Source organism: Mesoplodon bidens, assembly GCF_964165515.1.
Source record: "Mesoplodon bidens genome assembly, chromosome: 1".
Taxonomy (NCBI): domain Eukaryota; kingdom Metazoa; phylum Chordata; class Mammalia; order Artiodactyla; family Ziphiidae; genus Mesoplodon; species Mesoplodon bidens.
The window spans coordinates 20,862,926-20,878,131 of record NC_138176.1 but is presented as its reverse complement, the minus strand read 5'-3'; the positions used below and the strand labels follow the sequence as shown (position 1 = coordinate 20,878,131).

The window sequence follows — 15,206 nt, the reverse complement described above, 5'->3', positions numbered from 1 at the left end:
CAACATAGGTTTTCTATTTGGGGACGTCATGGTTAAAGGTTATTCTTGTGGACTCTCAAAAATACTTGTCATCCATAGACTACTGACACTTCATCAAGGCTATTTGAATGGGTGTGTTCACCACAGGCCTGGTCAAAGGGTGAGTGTGTGCTGAATATGTGAAGGGAAGGGAATAGAATTGGGGCTTGGGAACATTTATACTTTTTAGATTGCTACTTCCTGTTCAGCTAAGGAGAGTCCTATAACTCTGCTGTTAGCTAAGGAGATAGTCCCGTAAGCTTGACAGATCACAGCTGTATCCTGTACTTTGTGTGAAAATACATTTGCTTTTCCTCCTGTTCATTTTTCTAATTTCCTAATATATTAAAGTTTATTCCAGTGTTGCATGGAGCAAGGGGTTGGATATATGCCCAGATTAGAATGTGAACATTAGTAAAATACTGGGTTAGAGGCAGAGAGTGAATTAAATATGGAATATGTGTGCTGCAAAGACTGAATGACAAGGAGAAACCCCTTCTGAATAAATTTTTTAAAGAAGATCCCAAGAACATTTAGAAGTTTTCATGCTATAATTGAAGCAGTTCTATTTCTTTTATAAACCAGACAATTCCTTTACAAAGAACTAAATACTTGCTCTGCATTGTAACTATTCTACCACTTTATTCTCTCTTAAAGCTTCAGAACAACCTCAGGATATTACACCTTTCATCTTACCATCCTAAAAATCTTTGATTGCCACTGGAACAATACTAATTACCCAGAGCTCCTTCCTTCTTTGGGATTTATATTCTAATGTCTGTTACACTGATAAGTTGCTCTCAACAGTGCAAATTCATTTTTTGACATTAAACAGATAGCTTGGAAATGTTTTTCAGTATCTCATCTCAGTTGGGATGGAATGGTTCATTGATGATTCAGCAGAATGACAATCAACAAGTTCCATTGGAAAGAGGATTCCAATTTGAACATTCTTTCCTTAATGGCAGCTTTAACTTTTATGATAAGAGTGGAAAGAGCACTGGCCTGAAGTCAGGAGATGAGTACTCTGTGTGACCTTAGGTAGCAGCCTCAAGGACCTGAATCCTCACAGGTGAAAAGAGAGAATTGGACTAGATGACCTTAAAGGTCCCTTCAGCTGTATTTTACATTTTTGGAGCATGAGTTCTCCACTAGCACAAAATGCAGCTGTCTCTCTCATTATGTTAATGGCTATTTCTCCAAACACCCACTATATCATATGAAAGATGAAGAGAAGGTAAGCCAGTTGAGCTTTTTGATTTAGAAGGAAGAAGCCACAGTGTTCCAGATGGTTAGGCCCATCTAGCAGAGCCACAAACTCCAGCCAAAGTAGACACAGGTAAGGCTGATGGCCTCCTGACAGTGTAGGTAGTGGACTGGTGGTAGGGGCTAATGGATTGACTTATTCAGTGACACTCACTTTTATTGGAGTAGGACATTGCAGAAAAGGATTGTCTTCTCTTTCTCTTACTGCTAGTTGGCCTTGGGGAAGTCTAAGTGAAAGAATTGACTGGAGTTAAACCTTCCTTTGGGAACACAGAATGAGAGCATCTTCAAGAAGTATTTTTATAAGGAGTGAAGCAAATTGGTGCTATACTTCACACAGAGTAAACTTACTGTAGTGCACATAGTTGCTGTAATACACAGATGAAATCCAGGTGCTTGTGGAGAAATAAGGAATATCCATTTGTATGGAGATCTACCATAGCAAATAGACTGGATTAATGAAGGATTAGCTGTTTGCTTTTTTAAAATATATATATTTATTTATTTTATTGAGGTACAATTGACATACAACAGTATGTTAGTTTTAGGTGTACAGCATAATGATTCAATATTTGTATATGCTTTTTTTGCTACAGAGAGGAGGCTTTTCTCTCTTTTAAATTGTTTTAATTTTTTCAGGTATAAGTTAAACATAACAGAAAAATGCACAAATCATAAGGTACTACAGCTTGGTGAATATACATAGAGTGAACACTGTGTAACCTCACCTAGATCAAGAAACGGAACACCAGGAACACCCTGATATGCCTTCTCAGGCGTTTCCTCCTCCCTGCAAGGTAGCTATAATCCTGACGTACCATAGCTTAGCGTTGCTTGCTTCTGAGTTTTGTATAAATGGAATCACCCACTGTCTACTCTTTTGTATCTGGCTTCTTTTGCTCAACATTTTTTTCCCCATGTTGCTGCATGTAACAATAGTTCATTCTCGTTGTGTGTATTTCATTACATGAACATACAATAATCTACCCATTTTGTTGATGGCCATTCAGATTGCTTCCAGTTTTTAGCTATTAAAAACAATTCTGCCATGAACATTGTTTTGTTGTTTTTGGTGTTCATATGTACGTTTTCCTGTTGAATCTGTTCCTGGGAGAGGAGTGGCTGGATTACAGGGCAGGTGTGTGTCCAGCTTTTGTAGATAATGCCAGACAATTTTCTAAAATATCTGTACTAATTGCACAAGGACTTGTAGTGTTCAGGAGTCCCAGATGCTCCACATCCTTGCCAATACTTGATATTAACAGCCTATTGTGTTTGTTTTCATTTTTACCTTATTGGTAGATAGCAGTATCTCATTATGATTCTAATTTGTATTTCTCTGATGACTAATGATGTTGGCACTTCTTTATGTATTTATTGGTCATTTAGATACTCTCTTTTGTGAAGTGCCTGTTCAGATCTTTTACTAATAGGCAGAATTAGGGTGTCATGTTTTATTAGTACTGATTTTAGTGGTTTTGAAAATATTCTAGACAAAGGTAATAGCCCTCTCTCCCCTTCTGACCAATATAAGGATCTTAAAACAGTTTAACTCTTATTCTCCATTCCAATCTTATGTGATGGGGTTTTAGTTCTTTCTTGTTTTTAACCCCCTACATTTGTTGTTGGAATTGTTTTATATAACATTTTTGAAATTACTCACTTGTTTACCAATTTCTTCCCTCACTCCTTCTTCCATCTCAGCTCTTCCTTCCAGTTTTAATTTCTTTCTGAAATTAATCCTTTGAAAGTTCCTTTAATGAGCTTATCGAACACTTTAGTGAGACGGTGTTTTATTTTACTTACGTGATAGTTTTGTTCGATATGCAGTTCTAGACTGACAGTTATCTTCTCTCAGCTCTTTGTAAATATTATTTCTGTCTCACGACATATATTTATTTTTTCTTTTGACGTCTACTGCAAATCTAATTGTCAGTCCTTCAGATGATTTGTCTCTGGACAGCTGTGGAAAACTTCTAGGCATGATCTCCTCGAGCATGACCTCTGTCCTATTTCCTCTTCAGGAATTCCAGTACGTTGGACTTCTTTATTTTCTATGTCTCTTAGCCTCTCTTTTATATATTCCGTCTCTCTGTGCTTCAGTCTGGCTGGTTTTTTCAAATCTGTATTCCAGCTTACTCTCTTTCCACTTGGGTCTAGTCTACTGTTTATTCCATTCATTATGTTTTTTTCAATTATTCAGTAGTTTTTCAAATCTACTGGTCTTTATAACATCTTGTTTCTTTCTCATGCTTCTAATTCTATCTGTAAGGATTTTGAACATGGTAAAAATACTCATTTTACAGTCTATGTCTCAGTATTCTATTGTGTGCAGTTCTGGGCATGGGGGAGGTGTCAAATTCTATTCTGTTGTTTCTGCTGACTTTTGTTTAATGTGGTTTGTTTACACATGTGCTTTGTAATTCTGAATTTTGAACTTGGCAGGATTTTATCTGTGGGTATCCTTAGGTGGCCCACTTTTGAGAGCACCTTTCTCCAAATATATCTGTTTCCTTTTCGCCAGGTGTCTGGTGGGGGTGTAAGACCACTTCAGATTATTCTCTTGGCGTGGGGTTTTGTGGACCGTGATGGTGTGTAAATTCAAATCCCGAGTTCTTAGGAGGATAGACCTGTTGTTACAGATTCTCAGGAGAGGTTTTTCTTTTCCCACTCAGTGCTCTGGAGAAGACAGATAAGGCTTTTTGGTGGTTGTGTGTGTGTGTGTGTGTGTGTGTGTGTGTGTGTTTTAAATTCCCTCTGTTTGTGGACAGATTTTTTTTTGGTCTAACCTTTTAACTGAGGGTATTACCCTTCAGGATTCTGACTTTTGAGGGGAGGGTGGTGGCAGGGTGGTCTAATAACAACTCCCTACTTTCTGGAAAGAACTCTCTTTCTGTCTACCCCTGTAAGTTGTGACTTGAAGAAAACCTGATTTCTAATTTAGCAGTTTTTTCTTCATAACACCATTTTCAGAAGACTAGGCAACTTCTACTTTTTCCTTTTGATCCAATTAACCCTGGTAAATTGATTGACTATGATTAGGAATTATTTCATAAGTTTTAAGCTGTTTATATTGCTTTGTGATGTAATTAAATGTCTAGTTTTTTTGAAATTACTGAAATAAAAGAGTATTTCCATGAGTATTTCTTAATAGTGGTATGATCTATGTAATGACTTTATATTGAGAGAGGTTTGCTCCTTTGAGCCCTATCTACAAATTTTTGTTGTTAAACCAACGAGTCAGAATGCTAAAGCTGCAGCTGGTTGCTCTGTTCTGACTGTACTAAAAACACTGGTCTAGGTGCACTGATGGCTTAACTGGTTTATCAGGTACATCTTTTGTGTCATGACAAAGGCAAACACTTGACTATACCTTATCCCTTTTCCAGTTCCGTAGGAAGGTATTCATTAATGCCTAGACGAATGAAGAGATGTGATTAATGTAGTAAATCATCTGCAAAAAGCTTGAACTATCTCTTATGGGGGGTTGTTTTCAGCTTTCATTTCTGAGAGTGTAGCAAATGTAATAAATAGCTGTTAAACTTTAAATTGAAGAAAGTAATTTGCTTCTGGTAGAAGGCCTATCCAAAATCCGTTCTGTAATTTCTAGCCACATGATTGAAAAATATAGTAGTAAATGTGTATTATCTTATTGCTTCCCACTTCCAGGTTTTTTTTTTTTTTTTAACAGCAACTCCAAAGGTACTGTTTGGACCTTCTTTTTCCCCTCCCTCTCCCCTTTTTATTTAAAACATCATGTCATTTATTATATTGGACCAGCAGGAATCAGTTTAAAGGACTCGAGAGCTGTTTTAGATTAATGGCTTGGCAACTTGGAAATAGCCCACTGGAGTCACAGTCCTGCTTATCTTGGAGTAAGTTCTTAAAACTCAGCCATTGAGAACTGTTTCTATAAGCTGCCAAATCAAAAGTTGGATCGAAGAAAAACTACACTGATCCACATCCCCCCCAAATTCTCGTCAGTATACTTTGCTGGCATCTTGTTGTTTGAAGGATGGTGTAGTCCACAGGATAAAAAGCTTTATCATGACAATCAATAAATGATGTGGCCCTGGATTTACATGGACTTTATAGTGTTTTTCCTCAAAGGTCTCAATTTTTCATTTTCATATATAAGGTATTTACTTCTCTTTTTCGTTTAATAGTTTTAAAAATGATAGCCGTTTATTATATCCTAATTTTTTCTATATTAGAAAAACACCCCTTTTTCCCTCTCCCGTTTGTAGGATTGCTCAACCTTTCAGTTAAACAAAACCAAAATTGTTCACTTGCTCAGTGTTCCACCCCCTTGAAATAAGCCGCATAGCTCCGTGTGGGTGTGCCGGCCTCAGACTGCTGCTCAGATAGTTACATGATCCTCCTTATCTCTTGGCTCCCTAGTTGTCTCTTCATCTACTGTCTTAGCTCCTCCTTTTTCCTCTTCCACCCAGTTTTTATATTGCTCTAGTCACCTCCCTTCTCAAAGGCTCAAGAGCAGTTCTCATAAGGTTTTTTTTTCCCCTTTTCTCTAAATATTTTGAGGAAGTTACTTACACACTGTCCAAATATACATGTTTCATTGAGAAATTCCTACACTAGGATTAAACCTCTCAGTTCAAACATTTTGCAGGAGGTCTTTTTTTTTTTTTTTTGTCAGAGCTTAGGTATTATATGTGTGAATTCATGAATATAAAGTACAGATAGTGCTTGCTTTATGTAAAATATGTGCTCTAAAAAATTGGCTGTATCCTAATATAATATATTAGATGCAGGGGAGATTACTATTTAAAAGAACCTGGCAAAGGAATCTTTAGAATAAAGAAGTCACATAATATAAGTAATCCTACTTTAATTTTTCTGTTTTAGATTTTTTTCACTCGGGTGGTCATATAGTGTGCATTGTAAATGATCTTCATAATACTCTCCATAAAAATGGGAGATTTGTTACTTATGTGTACTTTGATGTGGAAACATATCTTAAATTTTAACTTTACAGCATTTTCACATCAATAGTAACTTGATCAAAATGGGTGGTCTATTCTCAGCAGTTTAACATGGCATTCTTTTCGCCTTTCATCAGATTAGCCAAATTTTCCAATCCACGAAAGTAATCTTTCTCGTATGTATCAACATCTTTCTGGGCCAGTGAACTTGAGCATTTAGGTGCCTTACAAACACAATGCTTGTGATCAGTTATGTTTTTCTTTTTTTTCCTAGCCCCTCCCCTTGAATCAACCATGATTTATGCTTGATACCATTAAGGCTTTGAGCTCATAGGGTGTGGTATATCTGTGCCAGGTTGACCAAGTCTTTGTTTACTGACCTTTGTGTTAACCTAGGACATTCTTAAGCCTCCTTTCATGATGATACATGGCAGACTGCAGTTGGACTGGCTTCAAGATAATTGGTCTTAATTATTTCTAAGTCATTGGTTAGTGTAGTGTAAGAACAAGCATTGTTCCAAGAAAGGATATAAATGGCTTTTGAGTTTCTTTTCTTAGCATGCAAATCAAGATTAGAGTGAAAGCAAAAGCAGGTGGTACAAAACTGTATGGTTTGCTAATAGATTGTAGGGTTTCTCTAGCTTAAATTATACGAACCACTGTTAAGCTGTTAACTAGTGACAATTTTGATTTCCTTTTTGTATTAATGGATCTGTAATACTTTTAATTAAAGTTAAAACCATGTGTTAAAGGACAGGTTTATTAAGTATGCTGCTTTGCATACCTGTCTGCCCCCCACCCCTCATACCTATTTATCCTTTTAAGACCAGACTCCAGTGTAACTTCTCAGGAATCTTTCATATTGGCTCCTTTCTGAGTTTGTAATACATCTATAATAATACAGTGTCCTATATAAATTTTTAAGAAACTGTCTCTCCCTTCTTCCTCCCCGAACCCACTAAGTTGCTAGTATTTTAGAATCAGGGCTCATGTCTCATTCATGTCTTGCATTCTCCAACTGTACCACCTCCTCAGTTGTAGCACATGATAGGTGTTGAATGAGTTATTGTTCAAAGAATAAATGAATTTAAGCAGAAAAGTAGAGAAATTAGTTGATGAATTGACTAACCAACTTAGAATTTAAAGATAATTTTTAAAAATCTAAAATCAGAGTAGATTAAAATCAGTATAGTATAGATTTGGCACAGAACAAGTTGATATTCTCCAACTTTAGTAATATTTGGGGGCAGGAAGTATGATGCAGTAAACTGAAGTGTCTCCAGATGCAAAGAAGAGATGTGTTTATAGGCTACTTTTGTTTTTGTGTTTGTTTGTATTTTAATTAAACCTCCTATCATGCTGTCAGTTTGCCTGAGGAAATAGAAAGTGGGCAAATCTACCAACCATCCATGGATACTTTCACTGAGGCACTGAGGAATGGGAGTGAAGATGGGGAGAAAATTCCTAAACCTGTCTCTTGCCCTGTCTTGGAAAGAGCTTATGATAGGATTTGGTGACTCAAAGCTGTTTTAGTTTTAGAGGATGGTATGTGGTTCTTGTCATGGATGGGCAGCACGTGCTCTAGAGCAGCAGTCCCCAACCTTTTTGGCCCCAGGGGCTGGTTTCCTGGAAGACAGTTTTTCCATAGACCGTGGGGTTGGGGGAGGGGGATGATTCAGGCAGTAATGCCAGAGATGGGGAGCAGCAGATGAAGCTTTGCTCACTCGCCCACCGCTCACCCCCTGCTGTGAGGCCTGGTTCCTAACAGGCCACAGACGCTAGACCCCTGCTCCAGAGCTTGATCTTGGAGAAGTAGGATTGTTAGTCCTGTAAATCCTGTGATTTGTCAGCTTGGCCTCCTACCTATCTTATTAGCAGTCTTTGAAGCTAAGTACTTGAATCTGGAAGGAAGAGAATACTTAAATGCCCCAAGATTAAAAAAAAATTTGGTATGTCTTTTTTTACTGGGTAAGTCATTTGAAATATGACACATATTTTTCCAACTAAAGAGTTTTTTCCTCATATTTAGAAAAAGCAACAATTAAAAAATGGCTGCATAGTCCCATATCCTTAGATGGTGCAGATCAAAACAAAAGTAATACTTTTAACAAGAAATTGCATGTGTCATGAATATTTCATATGTTGCATGGCCATATTACATTTTATTTTTGCTTGTTTTCTGTTCTGTTTTTGGACTTCTTCTCAAAGCAAAAATTATTTGTGAATGCAGGTTTTTTAATAGCACGTAAATATTTATCCTTCACTTTTTTCTGTGGGTTTTTTTTTTTCTTTTCGTGTAGTCTTTGCCATCTTTTAAGAGGTGGTTAATGAAATGCATTGTTTTTGGAAGTATTATGCCATAGTTGAGTCAAAGTCACATTTTTTTCCACTTGGAGTTTGGCAACCTTCAGATACAATCTAAGCTCACTAGTTCGGTTGATTTTTGTTTTAAATTGGGATCATGCCTAATCTTTAGACCCAATGTTTTACTGAATTCAGCCTCACTCCATTAGACTTAACTCGCCAATCATTGTATGTTATGTTGAGTACATTTCTTTTTAATCCAGAAAAAAAGACCTGTTTTGAACATTAACGAAGTCTCAGTTATCCCCAACCTTTTCTATAATATGACTTTTTTATAATTGCTTCCTCTTTAAATCCTGTATTACCTCTTTTGACAGATAACCATCTATCAAATATTAAATAGGCAAAGGACATTATTCATTTACCATCCATAATGTTTTTTGAACTTGCCCTGTGCTAGGTCCTGAGGGTCCCTGCCTTGCAGGTTCTCACAGCACATGTGAGAACTATATCCGTGAACAGCCAGTTGTGAGCCAGTGTAATGAGTGCTATGTTGGAGGTAAGCCAGAGGGCTGTGGGACTTGAGGCTTTAAACTTCAAGGTGGAGGCTTCTAGGAAGCTTTCCTTCATAAATCCATCTTTGCAAGGGAGGCAAAACCAGGGTATTCCTAAAGGAGAAACTACAGAATGTAGCCAGAGATGCCTGCAGACAAGAGATCATTTCATCAACTTGGTGAGGCTTTCATTATCTTCTGAAGCATGAACACCATGGTCAGCATTTTTATCAAGGAGTTATCCATGTTGTATTATCACTTCTGAGAACAATTAGTTTTGGGGAAAAAAACCATGCCGAGAGTAAGAGCTACTCTTTCGCACTCCTACGTGTTCTAGGTCCATCTCTGGCTTATGTTTCATAACTCTGGGCTGCGAACTGTTCTGTGAAGATGACTCCTACGTAGAAGTCACACACCTCTTATCACCTCAGCTTTGGTTTGCTTTTTGTCTAGGCCTTTTTTTCTGGCATTGACTTTTGCTCCCTCTGTTGAGTCTCTTGTACTATTTGGTTGCCCCTCAACTGTTTGGGTCTTCTTTAATGCAGAGCCTCCCCACGCGGTGTGTGAAATAGGCCTAGTATGCAAATGACTTGTAATGAAACATCACTACTCTGCTTTTTATCTCCATTGCCACTAGTTGTGTGACCTTATTTGGTTAACTTCCTTGAGTCTCAGTATTCTCATCTATAAAAGGAGCGTAATAGTACTGCCTGATAGGGTTGTCGTGGGTGGTGCATGGGATAAGTATATAAAGCACACAGCACACTGAATTATTCCAGTGGCATTTCAGCTGCTTAGTGGCAGTCACTTCTTTGAGAACACAAAAATTTACACACAGTTGGCTTTTAATCTTTTCTAAATTTCATGCCTTTTAATATGCCCTGTGATCATCTCCCTGCCCCCCCCCCATTTTTCTGGCCACTTTGCTTTCCTTTTTTGGTGAGTGTTCAGACTTAGTTATTTTGCTACTTTGACCATAACCGAATACCGATTTACCCAGGCATATCCATTCAGCAGATACTTATGGATGGTTTCAATGTGCTAAGCTCTGTGCTAGGCTTTGGGATACAGAGGCGCTCCCGTTCAAGTAGGGGAAACAACATGGAAGCAGCCAGCTGGGATGAGGAGTTCTGTAATGCTGTTATTTAAAGCATTATGGAAACACAGATGAAGGAGCTTTAAATTTGTTCTGAGTAGATCAGGAAAGTACGTTAGATTTTAACTGGACCTTCTCATTTGGTGGCTAAAAAGATCAGTCCAGGCAAAGGGAGCTGTTTATACAAAGACAGGTAAGGATATAAGGTACATATGGTCACTGTGAAGTCAAAAGTCTCCAGTTCTGTCATAAAGGCAAACAGAAAATACCGTATGCTAACACATATATATGGAATTTAAAAAAAAAATGTCATGAAGAACCTAGGGGTAAAACGGGAATAAAGACACAGACCTACTTGAGAATGGACTTGAGGATATGGGGAGGGGGAAGGGTAAGCTGTGACAAAGCGAAAGAGAGGCATGGACATATATACACTACCAAACGTGAGGTAGATAGATAGTGGGAAGCAGCCGCAGAGCACGGGGAGATCAGCTCGGTGCTTTGTGACCTCCTGGAGGGGCGGGATGGGGAGGGTGGGAGGGAGGGAGATGCATGAGGGAAGGGATGTGGGAACGGATGTATATGTCATGACTGATTCACTTTGTTATAAAGCAGAAACTAATAAAAAAAATTAAAAAAAAAGAAAAGGAGTAGCCTTTGTGTTTTTTTTAGATGTGAAAAACGGCTTGCCTCAGTGCTGTTATTTTCTTTGCATATATATGCAAAATGAGAGCAAATGTAGGGGTAGCACAAGGACTTAGAAGCAATATGTGAAAGTGCATATTCTTGAACTGTGCTTCGTACTGTCAATTTTCCCTCCACTTCCTGTGTTTCCTTCCTTTGATCACTTACAATATGCTGGGTACTTTACAAATGTTATCTCTTTTAATCCATAAAACTTTACGAATTAAGATTTTCCTTGTTTTGCAGTTGAGAAAACAGACTCAAAGGAGTTTAAAAAAAAAAAACCAAAAAACTTGTTTAAGATGTATAGCCTGTAAGTGGTTGAGCTCTCCCTCTGAACCAGCATTATCTCCAAAGTTTGTTCTCTTCACCCTAAAATGAAGTGTAGAGCTGCTGCCTAAGAGCCTTAGACTAGGCCCACCCAATAAATCGCTGAGTAGTTGGATGAGTGGTACAGGCAGCCAAAGCTTTCTAAGTTTTGTTTCCTTCACCTAAGAAATTGAGCAATTGGAGCAGGTGAGTCTACACTTCCTTCTAACTTGATGATTTCTTCTTTGGCTCCTTCCATCTGTTTGGTTCATATCTGATCATTTTGTTCAGCCAAGTATAAGTTACGTGATGTAGTGGAGAATGTTCTGATGCGCAGGTTGCGAAGGCATGACTACTTGGAGTTGTTTAAAATCACTTTTAAAATCAAAATAGTGATTGCCTCTGGGAATGTGGGGGAAGGGGATTGCCTGGGAAGAGGCACGAGAGAACTTTTCTGGGGGGAAGGTAACGTTCTATATCTGGACAGGAGTTGGGGTTATACAAGTGTACACTTATATTTCTGTATTTCATTGTATGTATGTTTTACATAAAAGAAAAAAGCGATAAGCAAATACTGAACTCTAGGTAATGATATGTATGCTGAAGTATTTGGGGGAAGTATACTAATGCTTGTAATTTACTTTAAATGCCTGAAAGGTGAGATAGATTAATGGATGGAAAGAGGAATGGGTAGTTGAAGAGATATGTGATAAAATAAGTATAGTACAGTGTTAATGATAGAATCTAGCTAGTGCATACATGGTGCTTACTGTAAAATTCTTTCCAATTTGCTGTATATGTAAAATTTTTAAGAATAAAATCGTAAATCCATATATATTAGTATTAAATATTATCATAATAAATTGTTGAGGGAAAAAAATCACTTTAAATATGAGCTGACAATTTCGTATCTCCAGCCTCCTCTCCTGAATGGTCTTTGTTAAGGCTACCCAAGGCTCTAGTTAGACTATCATGAGTTTAAGTGACCTGGTTTCAACAGCTCAGAGAGACCTTTTCTTTCCTCAGCCAACCTTGTAGGTGGGGAAGTTCCTTCCCTTAGACATTTCAAACTAGTCTGTGTCCCACAGAGCTGAAGTTTGCCAAGCAAAGCTCGTCTCTGTGGCTTTTGAGTCACTAATAGTTATACCATATTTCTATAAGTTAGTGTCACCAGAAGCCAAAGGTTAAACTTTTCTTCTCCTCCCCTTTCCTACCCCAGATATACCCTTGATCAGATGGTGTTTGTTAAGGAAAAAACCCTTTTTTGGTTTTGTGCTTTGTTTTCAGTCTACCACTTGTTTGAGATGCCTTCTATTTCTTTAACAAATCACACTTCATGCTCTCACAGCTTCTCATTGTGCTGGTTTGAGTTCTGGCACTTGAGAGCATCTTCATTCTGAAGATTACAGAATGTCTCTCTCATACTTGGAGCAGAGAGCTTTTCTTCTTTTCACTGGTTAAGCCCTGTCCCCTAGTGGTGCCCAAATTGAGTGTGCCATCCAAGTTGTGCTTGAAAATTTACTGGCATTAGGAGTACATGAACTCTTGTGCAGCAAAAGGGGAGAGAGGAGGTGCTTAGAACAATGAATTCAGTCCTGGGATACCTAGTTTCATATTTAAAAAAAACAGTCGAATAGCTTAAATATGTTTTGAATTATTTTCTTAAAATGTCATCTTTTTCTTTTCTCTAACTTGCATGACAATAATTAACCACAAGTCATTTTACATACTGAAAACACAAGTTATTTGACTCACTGTATATTTGAAAATACAGTGTACCAAAATGACATTTTACAAGACTTAAGTGAAACAGACATTTTGAGATAAAATTGGACTTGGAGTGCAGGGAGAGAAGGGGATAGACTACTTCTTGAGTTGCACATGAGTCTCTGGCACTCAGTAGAGAGTATTTTTATTTAAAACCCACAAAGCTGAATGGGAGAGGAAAGGAGAAATTTGATTCCTTGACTGTTACACTAGAAGATTGGATCTGTAAATTTACCTGAATCCCTGAAACGGGCAGGTATTTGTAAGCGCCAAATAATGTCTGAACTAACCAAGAAAAACTTGCTTTTCTGCATGACTGGTGAAAGCATTGGTTCCCAACAGCTTTCACGTTTATAAGGATTTTGTTTTGAGGACTAACTACACATTGGGCAAGCAGCTGTGTAGTCCAGAAAGTATTGGCTGGATTTAGTGTACTAGGGGCATGTGGATTCCAAGCAATGTCACACCTTGTCTATGCCAATAAATCAGAGTGTCTATTCTTGATACTAAATCTGATGTCATTGGCAGATTTTCCTCCTTATTGGTAGGGTGAATTCAGACAGGATAATTTTTTTGTGTGTATTTTCCTCTCTCTGTGATTGAGGTGTTTTTATGGTTTCTTTTTCTTTTCTTTCTTAGCTATGAAATAATACTGGCAAGTCCCAAGAAAACTAGATCTGGATTTCATTTTGTCTCTTCAACTCTGTGTGATCTTGTGCACATTCCTGACATGTTACAAACAGCTTGTGTCTCTGAATATGCAGTATCAATTTTCAGTGGTGAAAGCCCCAAAAGGAAACAGACTGATTCTTCCATGCACAAACAGCTGGGCAGTTGTGGATGGAATTAATTGCTGATATGTATTGGCTGTGTTTTTCTTCTCTTGTCATTTCCTTTGCAGCTGTGAAAGTGAAGTTTGACTTGAAAACAGACATTTCCAGCAGTGCAAATCCAGAAAATATCAAGATGGGATTCTTCAAATGTAATATCCAACTGCTACCTTTGAGTTGTTCAGTTTGGGGGTTAGGTGGGGAAGAGCAAGGGATGGCAGCAGGCAATTCATAATTATATATATGGATGAAAAACATAATTATATCAGGCACTTGGACTATGAAAGGAGGATTTTGGAACGGGTTAACTTATCATGGCAAGAGTGACCTCATAATCCAACAACAGACGAAATCAGTCAGCACCTACCCGCAGGGTCCTGAAAGAGGGTGTTCTAGGCCATCTCTCAAAATATTGAAATATTCAATACTCCAGACTGATTTATTGTTCCAGTGTGAGGGAGTAGCAGTTGGAGAGGGTAATGTGACAACATGTATCATTAAAAATATTTTCCTGGTCTTCTCCCAAAGCTATTTCCATTGTTTGTTTTACATTCTATGTAAACGATTATATAGCTTATTTTTTACATGCTTGGGTATTCTACTGAGAAACCTATTTTTTTATTTCATGGGTTATAGGAGTTCAGTTAAAAGTAACTGTTGGTGCATCTCTGAACGTGCATACAGAAAGTAGTATTGATTAAGATCATTTTGAACAATAATCGGATGTTTAATAATAGTTTCAATAACTGAAATTTTAAACGCTATTAAAGATTTTTAGACAGTACGTATACATCCTCCTGAATATCTTACTTGGAAATAAATCAGAAAAAAATTAAAAATCAAAACTTATGGAATTATTTGCAAAAGTGGATGATTGCAAATTTTTTAAAGCATAGTATTCATATTAATGATTTTCATCAAAATAATTTCCTCTTTTATGTGTTTATTTCAATATTAAAGCATCAGTCAAATCCCTTATTTTTGAAGGCAATTCTTGCTAATTAGTTGATAAGAAAATGCTTTTATTGTTTCTGTATTGCCAGGAGAACTAGAGCATTGGTAGAGAAGGATAGGTAATGCTTGATAATGTTCAGGTCCCCTGTCTTGGCCACCTAGGCCAAAGTCAAGTGCTAGAGCAGTGTTGCTGACACCTTGAGATATGCAGAAGCTGCTGTTGCTAAACTTAGCAGTTGGCATGGTTGGACTTCCTTTACAGTAGTCCACTTCCACCTAACATTCTGTTGGCTGAGCTGCGTGATCTACCTTGCATTTTATCTTTACTTTCCTCACGAAAAAGAAATGTCTATATTTCATTCCATGGCAGGAAAGCTGAACTTTCCCCCCATTTCTATGAAGAGGGTTTAACCCAATTAATTTTGACTCTGAGACACTGAAAAACGTTGTGGCAACATTAACGTGCCGTTTGCTCTCACTG

General features: G+C 37.6%; 1 protein-coding gene and 1 long non-coding RNA gene across 3 annotated transcripts in view; one reads left to right on the top strand and one right to left on the bottom strand.

Annotated features, from left to right (window-relative positions):
• The window catches only part of LOC308622452, a 264,527-nt gene that overhangs the window by 91,409 nt on the left and 157,912 nt on the right, over positions 1-15,206 (bottom strand). The gene's annotated exons all lie outside the window — the stretch shown is intronic.
• Positions 1-15,206, top strand: part of ADD3 (adducin 3) — a 126,031-nt gene that overhangs the window by 54,000 nt on the left and 56,825 nt on the right. The gene's annotated exons all lie outside the window — the stretch shown is intronic.